The following is a 17030-nucleotide window of genomic DNA, read 5'->3' as shown; positions in this document are numbered from 1 at the left end:
GTGTTGCCAGTGCTGCCCTCACATCTTGTTTACAGACTCATTTGGGTGAAAGGGATCCTTCAATATGCATGTCAGTGCCATGAACTACAGCCGTTCCGTCTACTCTGAGCTGTTGAAATTGAGAGCAATTTGAGAGCGGCCCCAACTCATTGAGTCACCAATTGCTTAAAATGAACCCTCAACAGCATGACAATACACTATTACTGCGTTTTAATGTTGTGACCGTTATGCATTATCTTATAGAAGAAGCATTTGAATCCCCATCTGTCAGCCGGTTTGACAAGGGACGTGAGAATCTTCAAGCATTTTCAGACCCCAGTGGTGTCTGGACCCCTGAAGAACATCACCTCTTATCTCATGTCAGCAAATGTCTAGATAGAATGTGATTTTTGAAGGGTGAAATTTCAATTTCATTTAGTGAATTGACACATTTTTGTTGTGCTGGTGGCTGAGAAATGTTTTCATGTTCTTTAAATGTACCTATTTTCTGTTGCTTTCTGGAAAAAAGTACTAGTGTTCAGTTTTTTATTCTATAGAGCTGTTCATTCATCATGCCATAATATGTGGTATAAAGGCTGTCCAGTTCACTTGCACATAAAGTCACAAATGTGGTAGTTGAAGTTCTACTCTAGTGTTCAAACATTTGGGGTTAGTAAGATGTTTTCAGCTGATGCAAAAGAACTTGGTTGAACTTTGTATTTACCAAAGAAAAAAATATATCATGGTTTTCACAAAAATATTAAGCAGCACAACTTATATAATAACAATAGGATTGTTACTTAGGCACTAAATCGGCATATTATAATGATTTCTGAAGGATCATGTGACACTGAAGACTGCAGTAATGGAAATTCAGCTTTGCCACATGATTAAATTACAGTTTAAAATATATTAAAATTTAAAATTATTTTAAATTGTAATAATATTTCACAATATTATTGTTTTACTGTATTTTTGGTGAGCATGAGATTTCTTTCAAAAACATTAAAAAAATCTTACCAACCCCAAACTTTTGTGTATATTTTTGCAACTTACATTTTTAAACAAAATGCTGAAACTTCAGAATTCATGCTTGAAATGTTCACTGCATGTAATTTATGCTATCGGACAAAGCGTGGATGTAATGACATAGTGTCTGTCCGACATCGCCCCCTATACTCTAAAATAGGGCACTATTTGAGGGGACAGACACTTTTAGGGGTGTCTGAAACTATAGTGGACGTTATCAAGTGCTCTCAATCAATTACCATAATGCACAACGTAATTTCATACAGGTATAAATTCCATGACAAGTTTCAAGATAAATCTTTTCATTACTACTGGAGCTGCCAGTTAGCTAAGTGTCAAATGATTGCAAAAACGATTTTGTACATAGCCATAGACCTTATTTTACTGATAAACCACTTTAACCATCTGGCCCTCGTCGGTCATTTTTGACCGAAAAATTTTATATTTTGAAATGTAAAAAATTGTAACTTCATCGGAATGAGATGACACTTGGTGACTTTTGTTGTATTAGCAATATAAACACACACACACAAAAAAAAAAACGGACATGATTTGGATATGTTAAAGGGTTGAAAAAAAAATATAGTCACACCTTCTTAGGAAATAGGAAATGAATAGGAAATACGAAAAAAAAATACGAAAACTCAGAGAATCTTTTGTTGGTACAATCTACAAGTCAGCCACTGTGCAGAAAAAAAGTGCACAGCAAAGAAGGAGTGACACTCTTAAATCCCAAGAGTGCAAAATAGACACACCCAACCCCCTCCCCACACACACACACACACACACACACACACACACACATATATATATATATATATATATATATATATATATGACGACGACTAAAAGACAGCAGGTTTAAGCAAATCAATAATTCAGCCACAAAGCAAAGTAGGTTTTACTAAAAACATTGAGAGTACAAAACAGAAACACCCACTCAAACACACACTCACTTACACACATTCACAGACACACACACAACACACCATTATACACACACAAATGAACTGGTGTGGCTGTAACAATATGGTCAAATTGAGCCAAAACTCAAATAAGAGGTTGAAATCAGATAAGACCCAGATTTATTAAGCTGTAATAAAACATAGCTGTTAATTTTTTATTTATTTATTTATTTATTTATTTATTTTTTTTTATTGAATTTTGATGTTATGTGTAACAAAATGGCCTCCTCTGTGTTCAGGTTTGACTGTAGTAAAATTAACTTCAAATCAACTTTTCAAACAAAACAAAACAAAAAAACAAAACAAAAATCTAAACATTGACAAAAAGTAGTCTTTGAGAATGTCTAAGTATAAATCCAAATCCAAAACTTCATAAAAGTAAGTATTTTTTGTCTAAAATCCACTAGAGAATTCATAAGCCACTATATATAGAACTATATAGGAATTTAGTGGTTACAACATGGCGTTACAAAAGTTTTTCTTTTTTTACTGATGGCAGTAATTTACCTTGTCTCTGTTTTAACATGGAATACTGCTTTAAATGAAAAATAATTAAAAAATATATATTAGAAAAAAAATTGTGTATTATTTTCAATGTAGAAAAATAGCTAATAAAAATTTTATAAATATTGCATAGTATCATAAAATACCCTCAAATTTTTCTAAAATATAAAAAAAAAAATATTATTGAACAAAAATATGTTACATTGGTTTTCCTGAAAAACAAAAAAGTTACATTTCAAGACTTCGGTCACTTTTGACGGTAAAGAAGGCAAGTGTGACTCCTAAACGAAGAGGGCCACAATTGCTGATTTTCTTTCTGGGTTTACAATCTGAACAGCTTTATTTTATCCATTTCTGATGCGGTTTTCCTCATGAAGATGTAGGTTTTTCAAAGGGTTTTCTATCTTTGTGGGCACATTTGACATAGCAAAATCTGACTAGACTAGAAATAAAAAGGAGCTCAATCCCATTGTGTTGCTTACAGTTGTATTATTTTGCTATAGATTAAATGTCAGAACACGAAATAAGATACAGTACTATTTGCCTTCTTCAAACTGGCTTCCTGTATTTATATGAATAACAGCAGTCTGCACATTGTAATATCAGCTTATTTTATGATGATTTCTGATCACATTATATCTTTATTTACAGGGTTTTGTGAATGTGTAAGTATGAAGAAAACATTTAAATATACATTCTACCATACAAATATGACTTGCCTTTTTAAGACTGTATACTTTTTAAGATAAAAGTCTAGGTTTGACCATATTGTTGTATAAAGACTTTTTATGACACAGTCTTGCAAATCTCAATATTGTGTAAAAAGGAACCTGAATTATGAATTGGCCTCCGAGATCTCTCTCCGGACACAACATGGCATCCCATGAGCTCTTCTGACTTGTTTACAGCCCTTGTGTTTTGAACTTCTAGGAAAAGTGTTGCCAGACTGCTGAAGAGAATTAATATCTGTGAGGAGATTGCTTCTTGGAAGTACATTGCTGCTATAGAAACAGAACAGTTTATGATGCAGATTAATTGCAGACCCTGACAAAATAAGCACCAAATATATGCACAGTGTAAACCAAGAATTCAAATATTATATAAAAAAAAGTAGATATTTTTCCAAGAGCTTTTTATGATACAACATTTTTCATAGTATAAAAAAGACTCCCATTCTATTACCAAGGCACTTTCATTCATTTATGCATCATCCATTTTTCGCTTGTTTGTGTTTTTCGAATTTCACACAGCCCACATTAAAAACACAGTCTGTGTCCAACCTCACGTGGGCTGCCTCTTTTTGAACACGGAGAAGAAGGGCGCAAAGCCAGAACACTTCCCCGGTTCTCCCCGGCACAGAACTGCACGGCTGGGCCAAGTCTCAGTTTGACCCTTATCATGTCTGAGACTGACCGCTGAGTGCAGGATTAGTGGGCAGGCCTGCACCTGTGTGGGCAGACACCATACCCTCCACTGAAGCAGCAGCGTGGGCTGCAGTCAAACCGTGCAGCCAGACACCGTCACAGAAAGAAGGGACATAACAGACCCAACCCATCCACCACAGGCATGCTGGGAAGGGCAGGGGGAGGAGGGCAGAATTTACCTCTGCTTATCCTTAGAAGCCTTTAATGTCTCTCTTCCATCACTGCTGCTACTGGCTTAGTGTGTTGCCTTTGCAAATATGGAAGAAGGTATTATGGGAGGTGAAGTGGTGGAGCTTTCTGAGAGGGTCATTTAGCTCATTGTTTATTTTTATGTTGCCAGAGCTTTTTAAAATACTTCTGTTTAAGCTAAATGACTCATTGAACCACAATATATTATTATAGTATTTATTAATATTTTGAATCGGCTTTTATTTTTATATTTTCAGTTTTGTTTTAGTCATTTTTATGTGCTGTTTTCAATTTTTTAATTAGTAATTTTTTACATTTCTGTTTGCTTTATTTTTGTTTCTGTGTTTGTTTTTATTAATTTTAGTACTTAAACAATATATATATACGTTTTTCATTTAATATTTATATTAGGGCTGTCAATCGACTAAAATCTAATTAATCACAAATTAATCGCACATCAGGTCAGGGGACTGGTATGGCCATTTCAGAAGCTTCATTTTGTGTTCAGTGACACATTTTTGTGCTGGTTTTGATGTTTGTTTTGGATCATTGGCCCGACGGATGATCCAACCACAGCCCATTATAAGATTTCTAGCAGAAGCGGTCAGGTTTTGATTTTTTATCTGTTGGTATTTGATAGAATCCATGATACGATATATCCGAACAAGATGTCCAGGACCTCCAGCACAAAAATAGGCCCACAACATTAAAGATCCAGCAGTATATTTAACCGTGGACATGGGGTACTTTTTATCTCTGTGTGCACCAAACCCATCTGGTGGGTTTGCTGCCAAAAAGCTCTTTTTTTAGTTTCATCTGACCATAGAAGCTCGTCCCGTTTGAAGCTCCAGTCTTGTCTGACAAGTGAATATGCTGGAGATTGTTTCTGGATGAGAGCAGAGGATTTTTCTTGAAACCTTCCCGAACAACTTGTGGGGATGTAGGTGCTTTTGATTATTTTTTTTAAGCTTTCTGAGATTCAAGACTCAACTAATCTCTGCAATTCTCCAGCTGTGATCCTTGGAGAGTCTTTGGCCACTCAAACTTTCCTCCTCACTGCGCATTAGGGCGATTTAGACACACGTCCTCTTTCAGTCAGATTTGTAACATCTTTAGTTGATTGGAACTTCTTAATTATTGCCCTGATGGTGGAAATGGGGATTTTCAATGCTTTAGGTATTTTCTTACAGCTACTTTCTATTTTGTGGAGCTCAACAATCTTTTGCTGCACATCAGAACTATATTCTTTGGTTTTTCTCATTGTGATGAATGATTAAGGGAATTTGGCCTTTGTGTTTCCTCATGTTTATTCTCCTGTGGAACAGGAAGTCATGGCTGGACAATTTCATGTTCATGATCACCCTGGTGAGCTAAAAAAATGTAAATATGAATGGGAATATACTTCAGAGATATTTTACTCATAAAAATTCTAGGGGTGCCAATAATTGTGGCCAACGTGTTTTGGAGAAAAACATTTATTTCTTAATGTTATTTTCCCCCCACTTTCAATTCTTTTCCTTCAATGAAAGGTTAGATTTTTGCTAATTTTATGAATTAAAGATCAAAAGTATAAACAATGCAGATTTATTTTTAGAGTCATCTTTGATCATATTTATGAAGGGTGCCAATAATTCTGGCCACAACTGTATATTTACAGACCAAAACAGTTTAGTTACCAAAATTCTTTAAAATATCTTATTTTATGTTCCGCAAAAGAAAGTAAGTCATACGTGTTTGTAAGGAATAAATGTAAATAAACAGAATTTTCATTGTTGGGAAAACTATCTCCAAAATATGATTTATTTTATTTATTTTTTTATGAAATTATACTCTAAATAAGAAACTAAAACTGCCAGTTGGTGGCAGTAAATGTCTAAATGAGTAAGTCATTGAGTCGTTTATTCATTTGATTCATTCAAATGGCTGATTAATTCAGGAATGATGTAAATAGATGTGTTCGACTTGAAGTGGCATTGCACAGACCGATCGATGTAAGACATCAAAGTACTGCAAGAGTGATTTAAAAGCATACGGAGCTGTCTGCTCTCTAATCGCTCTCACAGTACTTTTTAGTTAACAAAACTTTCTGGTTCTGAGAAAGTTTTGCAGATCTCTCTGCACCATTTCAATGGAAAACAGTATTCAGTGTGTAGCTGTAGTTCAACCCCTCTGGTCAGGGCCGGCGCAAGCTCAGCTGCCATTTTAGGCAAAACCCTGTCGTGCCGCCCCCACTTCACACTCACAATTAAACTCAATCTTTAAGATGTATGTAAAAGAATGAAGGTTTTGTTTATTGATTTATTAATAAACGTGCACTAAAGTAAAAGCTAAGAAGTGTTTCCCCTTTAAAAACAAATAAATTTCCTTGTAATAGTTCCAGTTTCCGTGTCGTCGCACAACATACACAGCCCAGCATAAACTCTCCTGACAAACCATTATTAAAGCATCTAAGTACATTCACAAACCACTGCTAATTTCAACAGAAAATGTATAATGAATTTGGCATGGCAGAAAGTGCGCAAAGAGCGCTCCCTCAATAATCACTAAAAAGTCGTCATATTAGGCAACTTTATCACGATCTCAGAAAGTTCTCTTATAATAAACTAAGCTGTCTGCACAATGAATCTCTTATTTACATAATGTTTAAAATTAGTTTATTATTATGAGAGGATTTGTGAGCGTGTTTTTGTTCAGTGTGCTCACTCTTGGTTGGGGCGGGTTTTGCTAATTTGTAGAATGAAGGAAAGGTAATTTAGATTTAGAATAACTAATCTGTTGATAACTTTTTGATATAAGTGAAATAATTTCAAACAAACATACAAAAAATAAATGAATTAAAATAAAAAGTAAATTCCTCTCTTTTTTGCTGCCTTCACTCTGCTGCCGCCTTAGGCGGCTGCCTAGTTCGCCTATAGGCACGCGCCGACCCTGCCTCTGGTTGCACTTATTATTCAGTATTTTTATCTGACATTGAACAAGTTGCTCTCAGCTACTTGTTGGTAATGTTATCGTTTCCCCTCCTTGATTCTTTTTTCTTCTTCTTTCTTCTTTGTATTTGCACTTTTCATGTTTTCAGGAGAGTTTGAATTTCTTTTTTAATAATAACATTAAAGTGTACAAGTCATGCTACACACATCCAACTCCAGTTTGAGTTTTTAGGATCAACTGAGGCATCGAAGCTTATGTGCAGCTTGTCATTCTCTCTGAACTGCTAGCGGGGCTGAAGCAGAATTTCAAGCACCTTTTTTTGCTGATAAATATTAAAGAATTAATGCTCAGGAAACATTTTTATATTTAGCCGCTAAAGCTGATTTAGCCTCAGTGAAACAGAGCAGACAGGTTCCTGCAGAAAGAGGCTTATTCAAATGAAAAAGCTAAGTTGACAACACTGAGCTGGTATTCACCATGATGAGACATTGCAAAGATGAAAAGAAAGAAATCCGAGAGAGGCACACAGAGAGCCAGAGAATATTTAAGGGTGCCTAGAGTACTAAACATCAGACCCTCTACCACTGAACATCTGATTAACATAGTCCTATACATGTTGTTTTGTCATTATATCATATACACTGTTTATTAATGCATTTGATATTAGTCCTTATTTAGAATATTAGTTATAATATTTAATATTGTGTTAAATGCATTAGAGATGTTTTATCAGAACTATTACTTATTACTATTAACTGTCAAATTCTGATGTCAAAAAACTTTATACTGACGCACAAGATTGGAAATTGCGCTTTGCAAATTAGCACAAGTTTTTAGCTGTGTTGCAATGTTAACTAATTTGCAGAATTGCTTTAGTGAATTAATGTATGCAAGTAAATGATGCTATTATTTTAGTATCATTGAGATACTATTATAGTTTTATTAATTTTTTTAATTTATATTTTTTATATTTTAGAATTTATATTTTCCATTTTCATTTTGAAAGTGAAAGTGACAGGTGAAGGCCAAGTATAGTAACCCAAACTCGAAATTCGTCCTCTAATGAAATGAAATTGAAAGTCATGCTCTTCCTCTGAGGTAAATTATTAAGTCTTTAAATATTAAGTATTTGGTACTGTGATGAACAACACTGCGAATGCAAAAAACTGAATTGCTGTTTGAAGCATTTGAAATACTGTTCAGAAGCACAGCTGCTTTGTTTACAGCGCTTCCGGGGTAACCGCTTCATTTCTGCTGTTCCATATGCTCTCAGAGAGCGAACCTGCACTTTCATTCTGCGCGTCTCCTTCGCTAGTCCTGCCATGTGCTTCTCATGCATGTTGGGATTGTTTACATGCACGTGTCTCTTTGACGCAGCTTACAACGGTGCATTTTATTATTTGTGCATTTTATACTCTTAATGGGGAAAGTATTATTAAAATGCATTATAAAAATGTGAATAATTTGTAATAAATAATTATTCACAGTATTTTTAAGTGCCCGCGATAACAATATCATGCATATTCCTTATCCTGATATATCGTATTACTGAATATCGGCACATGTCTAGCTCATGCATCATGTTAGTTTTCTTTATTTTGCAAAAAGCACAACATTTTGTTTTTACTGTGAGTGTACAAAAAATAAAAGAAGACATTCCACCAATTTTTTTCCACCAATTTTTTTAATAATGTATAACTCTTATTTGTATGTCCAAAGTTGACAGAGTATTTTGAGTCTTTTTCGCACTTGTAAGAAAAAAAAAAACAAGTTTTTTTTGTTACAGCTATAGGTTTTTTTGTTACAGCAATGTTTTGTTGTTTATTTTGTCCAAAGCAACCTAGTACACTTGCCCAAGGAAGGTTTCCATCAGAACAGGCTAGGTTAAATGCTTTTCTCGAGGGTAGAATGGCGATAGAGAACTCAGCAACTTGATTAGCCTGCAGCTAGTTGCACCAAACTCCTTAATAATAATTTCACCTAAAGTTATAAAATAGTGTTTTCTTAGCTTAAGGGGTTCATTGTGACCGGCCCCTGATCTTTAACCGCCCCACAACCCCCAGCACATTAGTGAAGGTCATTCTGTACTTGCTACTTGCCTGTAGCAGCCGTCAGAAATGAAAGGCAGCTTGTGCACCCGCAGTTAGCATAGTGCACTAGTCCTAGTATATTTAATCCACGTCCATGAACAAGTGTGACAATAAGCCCTCTGTATGGACTAAAATCCTCTTAGGCAAAGCTTTGTGGGTAAACTTCCCTGATGCAAATTCTAAACCCCATTAGCTTTGAGGAACTAGTCAGCTGCATTGAGATTAATGGCAGGGCGACTACTTGATTTAATAGGGTTATTTCACTGCTTCCGGGCAAGAATAAACAACAAACTTAATGCAAGACATTACTCACTTTCTCCACTGACTGATAGAAGTTTCTGAGTTAACTTATGACTGAGGTTTGTTGTCGCTCTGTTTGGTTCAATTTGCTCTACTTATACCTTTTGCCGCCTCTCTTTCTTTAGAATCAGCAAGAGCACTGCGATGTAAATTTGAGTTATTTTCCAGAAAAAAAGCAGTCTGATAGAACATGCTATGTAAAGTGTATTTAAAATGTTTTATATCGATTTCTCCGGTATGAGTGGAAAAAGGAGTGAGGGGGAAACAAGAGTAAGAAAATGTTTAACAAACTGTGTTTCCTACCTGCAGAAAAAAATGTTCTTTTCTCCGCAATGAAGTGATTTTGTGAAATTAGGGGATATGGATTTGCAGCTGCTATTAAGGATAAATGCTGAAGTGAGAAATGTTATGTGCAATTTTCCATTACAGAGTGAAAAATGAAAATCCTTATTTATCTATTTTTTAGTGCTGTCAGCTCGCTCTGAACTTTACTCATGGGGATTACCGACAAACTCTCCGGGTGAGAGACAGGCGCTGAAGCTCCCATGTGAGAAACAGATGTGCGGTGGAGGTATTATAAGTTTGCAGAGTCCCAAACCTAAATGTTAGTAGCTTATAGAAGGAAACAGAGAGATAGAGACGACATCTCTCTGAAATGGAGGATGACAGAAATCACACTTGTCTTTTTTTTGGATATGCTTCTCCAGGTGTCACGATGAGACAGCCCCCTCCTGGTTTCAGCTGCTGGCTGGTGTCTCCAGGAAAAGCTGAGATTACCTAAAGCTGATTGGTCACCTTAATGTGCTAGACACCACATTAAAAAAAGACTTAAAAGTGCCATTATAGCCGAATGATTAGCACAGAGTCATCGAATCCATGCCGCTGGGGGAACTGCATGCAGGGAGCGATTTTAAAAGAATTTTATAGTGTTGTCAGTCCCTTGAAAATATAACTATGACGCCCCCTTTACAAAAATGTACATTGAAATTTCAACATATTTAGATATGAATGTAACATGCAAATATCAGTAACACTTTAAAATAGGGTTCATTTGTTAACATTAAGAAGAAAGAACATTAATGTATTAACTAACATGAACTAACCATGATAAATAAATAAATTAAAAAAAAAATATATATATATAAATATATATATATATATATATATATATATATATATATATATATATACTTTTAAAGATTGTAATAATTAATAAAAAAAAATGATTTTGAAAGGTGTCACTTGTGCTCACCAAGGCAGCATTTATTTAAGCAAAAATTAAATAAAAAAAATAAAAATAAAAAGTTTACAATTGAAATTGTTTAACTGTCTTTTAATATATTTTCAATAGTAATTTATTCCTGTTATGTCAAAGCTGAATTTTCAGCATCATTACTCCAGTCTTCAGTGTCACATGATCCTTCAGAAATCATTCTGATTTGCTGCTGTAATTATAATCAACTATTATTGGTGCTCAAATATCAATTATGGTTTTTATTACGGTTCTTATTAGTTTCGCATCATCCTTCAAAAACCATTCTAATATGCTGATTTGGTGCTCAAGAAACATTATTATCAATGTTGAAAACTGCGGTGCTTAATATTTTGAGGATACCATGACACGTACCATTCAAAAGTTTAGGGTAAGAAAAATAAAAACTTTTTTTTCACAGAGGACACAATAAATAGATCAAAAATGACTGTAAACACATTTAGAATGTTACAAAAGATTTCTAGTATTTCAAATAAATGTTTTTGAACTTTCTTTTCATCAAAGAATCCTGAAAAAATATCCAGTTTCAACAAAAAATATTAAGCATCACAAATACAAAGTTTTGTCATGAAACTCGAGATCAGTGGTCACCAACCTTTTTAAGCCCAAGATCCCTGACCTCGACCTTTTTGAAAGACAAGATCTACTTGATAGAAAATGACAGCCCAGATTGCATTTAGTATTTTTTTCATGGACAATTTAGATTCTTATTTATTTATTTATTTATTTATTTATTTATTACAAGCAAGTTGGCTGATTCTGATACTGGTTGCAGATATTTATTATTAATATTATTATAATAAAAAAAAATACAAAGCCATTTCAAATTAGAGGGAACTACTGCTTTTTAATCACAATCCAAACAAAGATGCTACGCACGTTGCATGAGCAGTTATTTTTTATTTGAATTAGATTTAATTTCAAGATTTAAAGCAAAATCAGAATGGTCTGCCTTTATCTTTGTGAAATTATAAATGCCTACACAAAAAAAGCATGAAACGAAAACAGCAGGCTGAATGAGACGCAGATTCACTCTCTGACAGCAGGTGGCGCTTATGGAGCAGCAGTGCTACAGTGTTTCCTTGGTTACCGCTGTAAACAAAGCTGAAATGCGCTAATAATTAGCTACTTTATTCTGAGGTAAGAGGAAAATAAAATGCCATTGCCATCGAAATTTTTCTGAAGACTGATCTCCTTTTAGAGATGCATTCATATAAGCCCTCACCCCCAATTCAACATTTATATTTTCTTCCTATATTTCGAGCATCGTGAACAGTGAGCTGCTCTCTGCCTGCTACAGAATTTTCTCCTCTTCGCGTCCGTCTTCAGCGTTTCTGGCCTCTTGTTTACGGCTTTTTACAGACTCAGACATTATGTGGACTATTTACTTTTATCTGTCTGTCCCAGTAGCTCCCGAAAATAACATAAAAATAAATACAAAAATACAGTACAAAGACTGGAGAAATATAATGTATTTTTGTACTCATATTTCTATTATTTTCGCGAGCTACTGGAACAGTGATAAAGATCGACAGGTTGGCGACCACTGCTCTAGATGGTGCGGGCTAATTGGTCCTTTAACTCAACCTGCTCGTATCACATTGTTATCTATAGGCCATAACTGATTGGTTCCTGCTGTATCAGTAGCCAATGAGCTTGCGTGCTCAACTTTCACAATACTTTGGTAGCATTGCCTTAGCAGTGCAGCGCGATTCAGAAACCCTCCACCTTCCCCAGCTCCACCTTTATAGATCTGCTACGGCTAATTTATGTACGCTATATTGTACAGCAGCAGCATAGCAGAAGACCAAACATACAACAATGTCATACCCATTACCATGCCAAACACTCCAAGAGTTGTCATGACAGAACTGTTTTCAACATTGATAATAATAAGAAATGTTTCTTGAGCATTTGATTTCTTGATTTCAGAAGGATTGTGTGATACTGAAGGCTGTAATTCAGCTTTGCCATCATAAAAATGACATTTTTACATTTTACTGCATTTTTGATCAAATAAGTGCAGCCTTGGTGTGTATATGAGAAAAATAAACAAAATTTACAAACATCAGAAAAAAAATCTAAAAGGGTATTGAGGTTGATGAAATATCAAAATTAAGAATGTGCTGAAATAAGATTTAGTGAGATCCATATGTCAAGAGGCAAATCAACGGTACGCTTGAATGGAGAGTCATCTTGCCCCATCTAACTAGCATGACTCACATTCTGTGTCTGCTTTTAAGGATGGGGGGTGGGAATCACTAAATCTTTTTCAACTGGGCAAGTGGGCAGCTTGACATGAAGATGGTCGACTGACTCTCAGATAGCTTGTCTATTCACCGTTGGAGGTGTAAAAGCTTGTGCACTTAGTGAGTAGACTCTGTTCTGGTGTGTCCAAAAGTGTTTGCCTTAATGTGGGCAGCTGGACTAGAATGTGAAGTTTCAAACAGCTCTCTGCCTTCAGCTCATATAGAGCACTCGCTCTGCGTCTGTGGAGGTGCTGAGGTACCATTTAATTCCCTCTCTGACAATCAATACTTTGGCTGTGAAGAGTGCTTGGCTTTGATTGATATGAGCTATCGGGGGAAGGCATCTGGACGTGGACTGGAAATGGGGCGAGACGGATGCTTTTGGAGTGCAGGGGCCCATCTGTCCACATTGATTTGCCCCGAATAGCGTCTGACTACTAAATCTTAGAACTCTTGGATTGGGAAAAATAGAGCAGAAAACCTTTCTTATCCAGGTCTGGAGTTTAATCTGCCATATGAAGGTTTTGACATTCCCAACAGCTGTTTTCATCTGTTGCTTAAATTCCTTGAACATCAACCAAAAACATGAACATGTTGGAGCCGTGGACTTGCGGTTAGTGCATATGTTTTGGTATATTCAGCTGTCATGTTAACACAGAAAACACATTTGAGTATGGCATGCAACATTGCCTTGTATCCTTCCCCAACTTTTTTCAATGTTGACATTGTAACTTTTAGCCTCTCTTACAACCAACTTCATAAAATGCATTCTGGGATGCTTTTTAAACAGAATAGAAGTTGCAATGCATTCTCCAAATGTAGTTTTAATTATTATTTAAGTTTTGTAATGAATAAATTAATTATTTTATTTATCTACAGTCATTCAGACAAAAGCTTTTAAATGAACTTGTTATGGGAAAAAAAAAAATAGTCCATGATGTGTCCAGACTTTTGACTATTAGTGTAAATAAATAAGGAAATGATAATTGAGTAGCAAGAAATAGGGAATTCATTCATTCATTCATTCATTCTTTCATTCATATATATTTTTGTGGTCCCAAAGTGTATGATTATCATATATAAGGTAATCACTGCATAATTTGTTCAGAAGTTTGGGATTTTATTTATTTTTAAATTTATTTTATATTTTTTTAATTTGAAAAATGAATACTTGTATTTATCAAGGATGCATTAAATTGATCAAAAGTGACAGTAAAGACTTTTATATTGTTACTAATCAATTCTATTTCAAATAATTGCTGTTCTTTTAAACTTTCTATTCATAGAAAACCTTTATTTTAAATTATAATATTTTACAATATTACTGTTTTACTGTATTTTGATCAAATATACACCTTCATGAACATAATAGATTTTTCTCAAAAATCTTGCTTACTCCAAACTATTGAATGGTAGTGTATATTAATTCATAAGTGTATACTAATTCATGATTTTATATAATGAATATAATATATTGTTTTGATTAAAATCATGCAAATAAAAATGCAATATATTTTTCCCCCAGCTTGGCAAAATGTGTCATAATAAGCAAATACTTAGCTTAGCAAGATTCTTCTTAAATAACATTTAAGTGCACACTTAATCGAAATAACCACATCAGCAAATGTTGAGCCAATTTTATCACTTCTTAATCACTTTTGAGATTTCATAACCTCAAAACTAAGTATTTATATAAGAACTCCTGTAATATTCTGATTTTAGGTCAGTACATCTCAGAGCTAAAATGTAAATGCAGGCATATTTCTCAAATTAATCTCAGTTGTGATTGGAGTCAGTGTGTGCCGATTTAAACATCCTTTGCAAGAAATATATTCCTTTGAAATTCTTTCTTCTGCTGAACACAAAAGAAGATATTTTGAAGAATGTTGTTAACAAAACAGTTGAAGGGCTCCATTGACCTACTGTACAACTGTTTGGTAACCCATATTCTTCAAAATATCATCTTTTGTGTTCAGCAGAAGAAAGAAATTCATACAGGTTTAGAACAACTTGAGGGTGAGTAAATGATGACAGAATTTTCATTTTTGGGTGGACCATCCCTTTAAAGGATTAGTTCACTTTCAAATTAAAATTTCCTGATAATTTACTCACCCCCATGTCATCCAAGATGTCCATGTCCTTCTCTCTTCAGTCGAAAAGAAATTAAGGTTTTTGATGAAAACATTCCACGATTCAAGGGAGCCCAAATGGTTGAAGGTCAAAATTACAGTTTCAGTGCAGCTTCAAAGCGTTCTACACAATCCCAGACGAGGAATAAGGGTCTTATCTAGAGAAACCATCGCTCATTTTCTAAAAAAAAATTTAAAATTATATGCGTTTTAACCATAAATGCTCATCTTGAACTAGCCCTCTTCTTCTTCTTCTTCTTCTCTATTAGAATTCCGTCAGTGTAGACACTGCTAAGTGTATTACTGCCCTCCACAGGTCAAGGTTTGAACTAATTGTTATATACTTGCACTAGCATATTGTATATGACAATTTAGTTCAAGCTTTGACCTGTGGAGGGCAGTAATACACTACACAGTAGAACGCTTTGAAGCTGCAATGAAACTGTAATTTTGACCTTCAACCGTTTGGAGGCCATTGAAGTCCACTATATGGAGAAAAATCCTGGAATGTTTCATCAAAAATCTTGGATGGGGGTGAGCAAATTATCAGGAAATTTTAATTTGAAAGTGAACTAATCCTTTAACTCTGTGTTTATTGATTTAGAAGCCTTGGAAGCTGAAGCTCACAATTATGGTAAGGGACGTTAGATTTTCGACTCACACTTGAGGTGTTTGGCCAATCACAACACACTGGGTCTGCTGGCCAATCAGAGCACTCTGAGCTTTTCGTGAGGAGGGGGTTTGTAGAAAGTCTGTGTAGTTTGTAGTCTGTGTTTCAGACAGACTGGGAATAAAGGAGCTGCAATAATGTACAGAAAAATAATGTGCATTAAAGCATGTTAACTTATTCACCCAATAAACTAAATAATTAACTTTTAAAATTACATCATATGACCCCTTTAAGTATTTTCTCATATTTATTTTGAAATATATTTCAAGATTTCTTATTATAGTACATATGCAACATTTTGAAATGTATTAAATTGTAGCTCAAATTACCTCAAATTCAGACTTTACTCATTGCACGCGATGATCTCATGGATTTTTGCAGTTTTGCAGTTCAGAGCGACAGATGGACCCCTTTACCCTGAGAGCTTTTGACCCATATACCCTAGTCTTCAGCTATGGCTCTGTTTTGCCAGTTTATGTGCTTATGTTTAGAAGATTCCTCATCACTTCAACTCTGTCTCATAAGCCTGCGAGTTGTTTTAGAGGCTCTCTAGCTCCCCTCTCATGTCATTTTCACTCAGTATAATGGGTATAGTGGCACAGTTGGCACAGAGGAAGAGCGAGACTTGTGAGCTCGGTGGCTGGGGAAGATCCTCCCCGCGGTGGTTGTGAAGCAGCCTTTGATGTGGACGTACCCAGCAGAGTGAGCTTCTTGGCCAGAGAGACAGCCTGGGTGGAGGTTGCCCTCTGATCTCTGTCACTTCAAAGCAGGTGTTCCTTCTTTCTCAGTTCTCCATCCTTTCATCCTTTGACTCTTTTACCATTCCCCTCACTTACTGGCTCGTTCACTCCCGCTCTGTCTCTCATCGTCTCAGCCAAAATTCCCACACAGTGGTGACAATGACATCAGAACTGATGGACATCTCTGAGACCTTTTTGTCAGACGTTCACATAATGCTCATCTGTCATTTCTGTCTGTCTGTCTGTCTCTCTCTCTCTCTCTCTCTCTCTCTCTCTCTCTCTCTCTGTCTTGTTTTGCTTTTTTGTTTTTTTCCTGTTTCACACACACACATTAAAAACCTCCTCCTCCTCTCTTTGGCAGAATCCTCATTTGACATTTATTTTGTTGTTGTTCTCAATATTACTGGAATTCATACGAGATGCTTAGTCACACATATCTGGCTGTTTTTGAAACAATATTGCAAATCACAGAGTGTGGCAATAACAATTATGAGAACACAAACATTTATGTGGCATTAAAAAAAATATGTATTGTAAAGGGAATTGGATTGAATAGAAAAG

At 35.2% G+C, this 17030-nt stretch overlaps 1 protein-coding gene across 10 annotated transcripts in view; it reads left to right on the top strand.

Moving 5' to 3' along the window:
- tsnare1 (T-SNARE Domain Containing 1) overlaps positions 1-17030 on the top strand; it is a 258123-nt gene that overhangs the window by 174436 nt on the left and 66657 nt on the right. Inside the window, exons 13-14 of one of the 10 annotated variants that reach the window (XR_007179033.1) lie at positions 9875-9979; positions 10116-10415. The exons of 6 other annotated variants lie outside the window; for them this stretch is intronic. The gene's annotated coding sequence lies outside the window, so the exon portion shown is untranslated. Of the gene's footprint in view, positions 1-9874; positions 9985-10115; positions 10416-15663; positions 16720-17030 lie in introns of those variants that run through there. 3 more of the 10 variants (XR_007179031.1, XM_048152955.1, XM_048152954.1) reach the window with 3 other exon arrangements.

Source organism: Megalobrama amblycephala, linkage group LG13, assembly GCF_018812025.1.
Source record: "Megalobrama amblycephala isolate DHTTF-2021 linkage group LG13, ASM1881202v1, whole genome shotgun sequence".
Taxonomy (NCBI): Eukaryota; Metazoa; Chordata; class Actinopteri; order Cypriniformes; family Xenocyprididae; genus Megalobrama; species Megalobrama amblycephala.
Note: the sequence above shows the minus strand (reverse complement) of the source record. Positions and strands in the feature narration are given on the sequence as shown.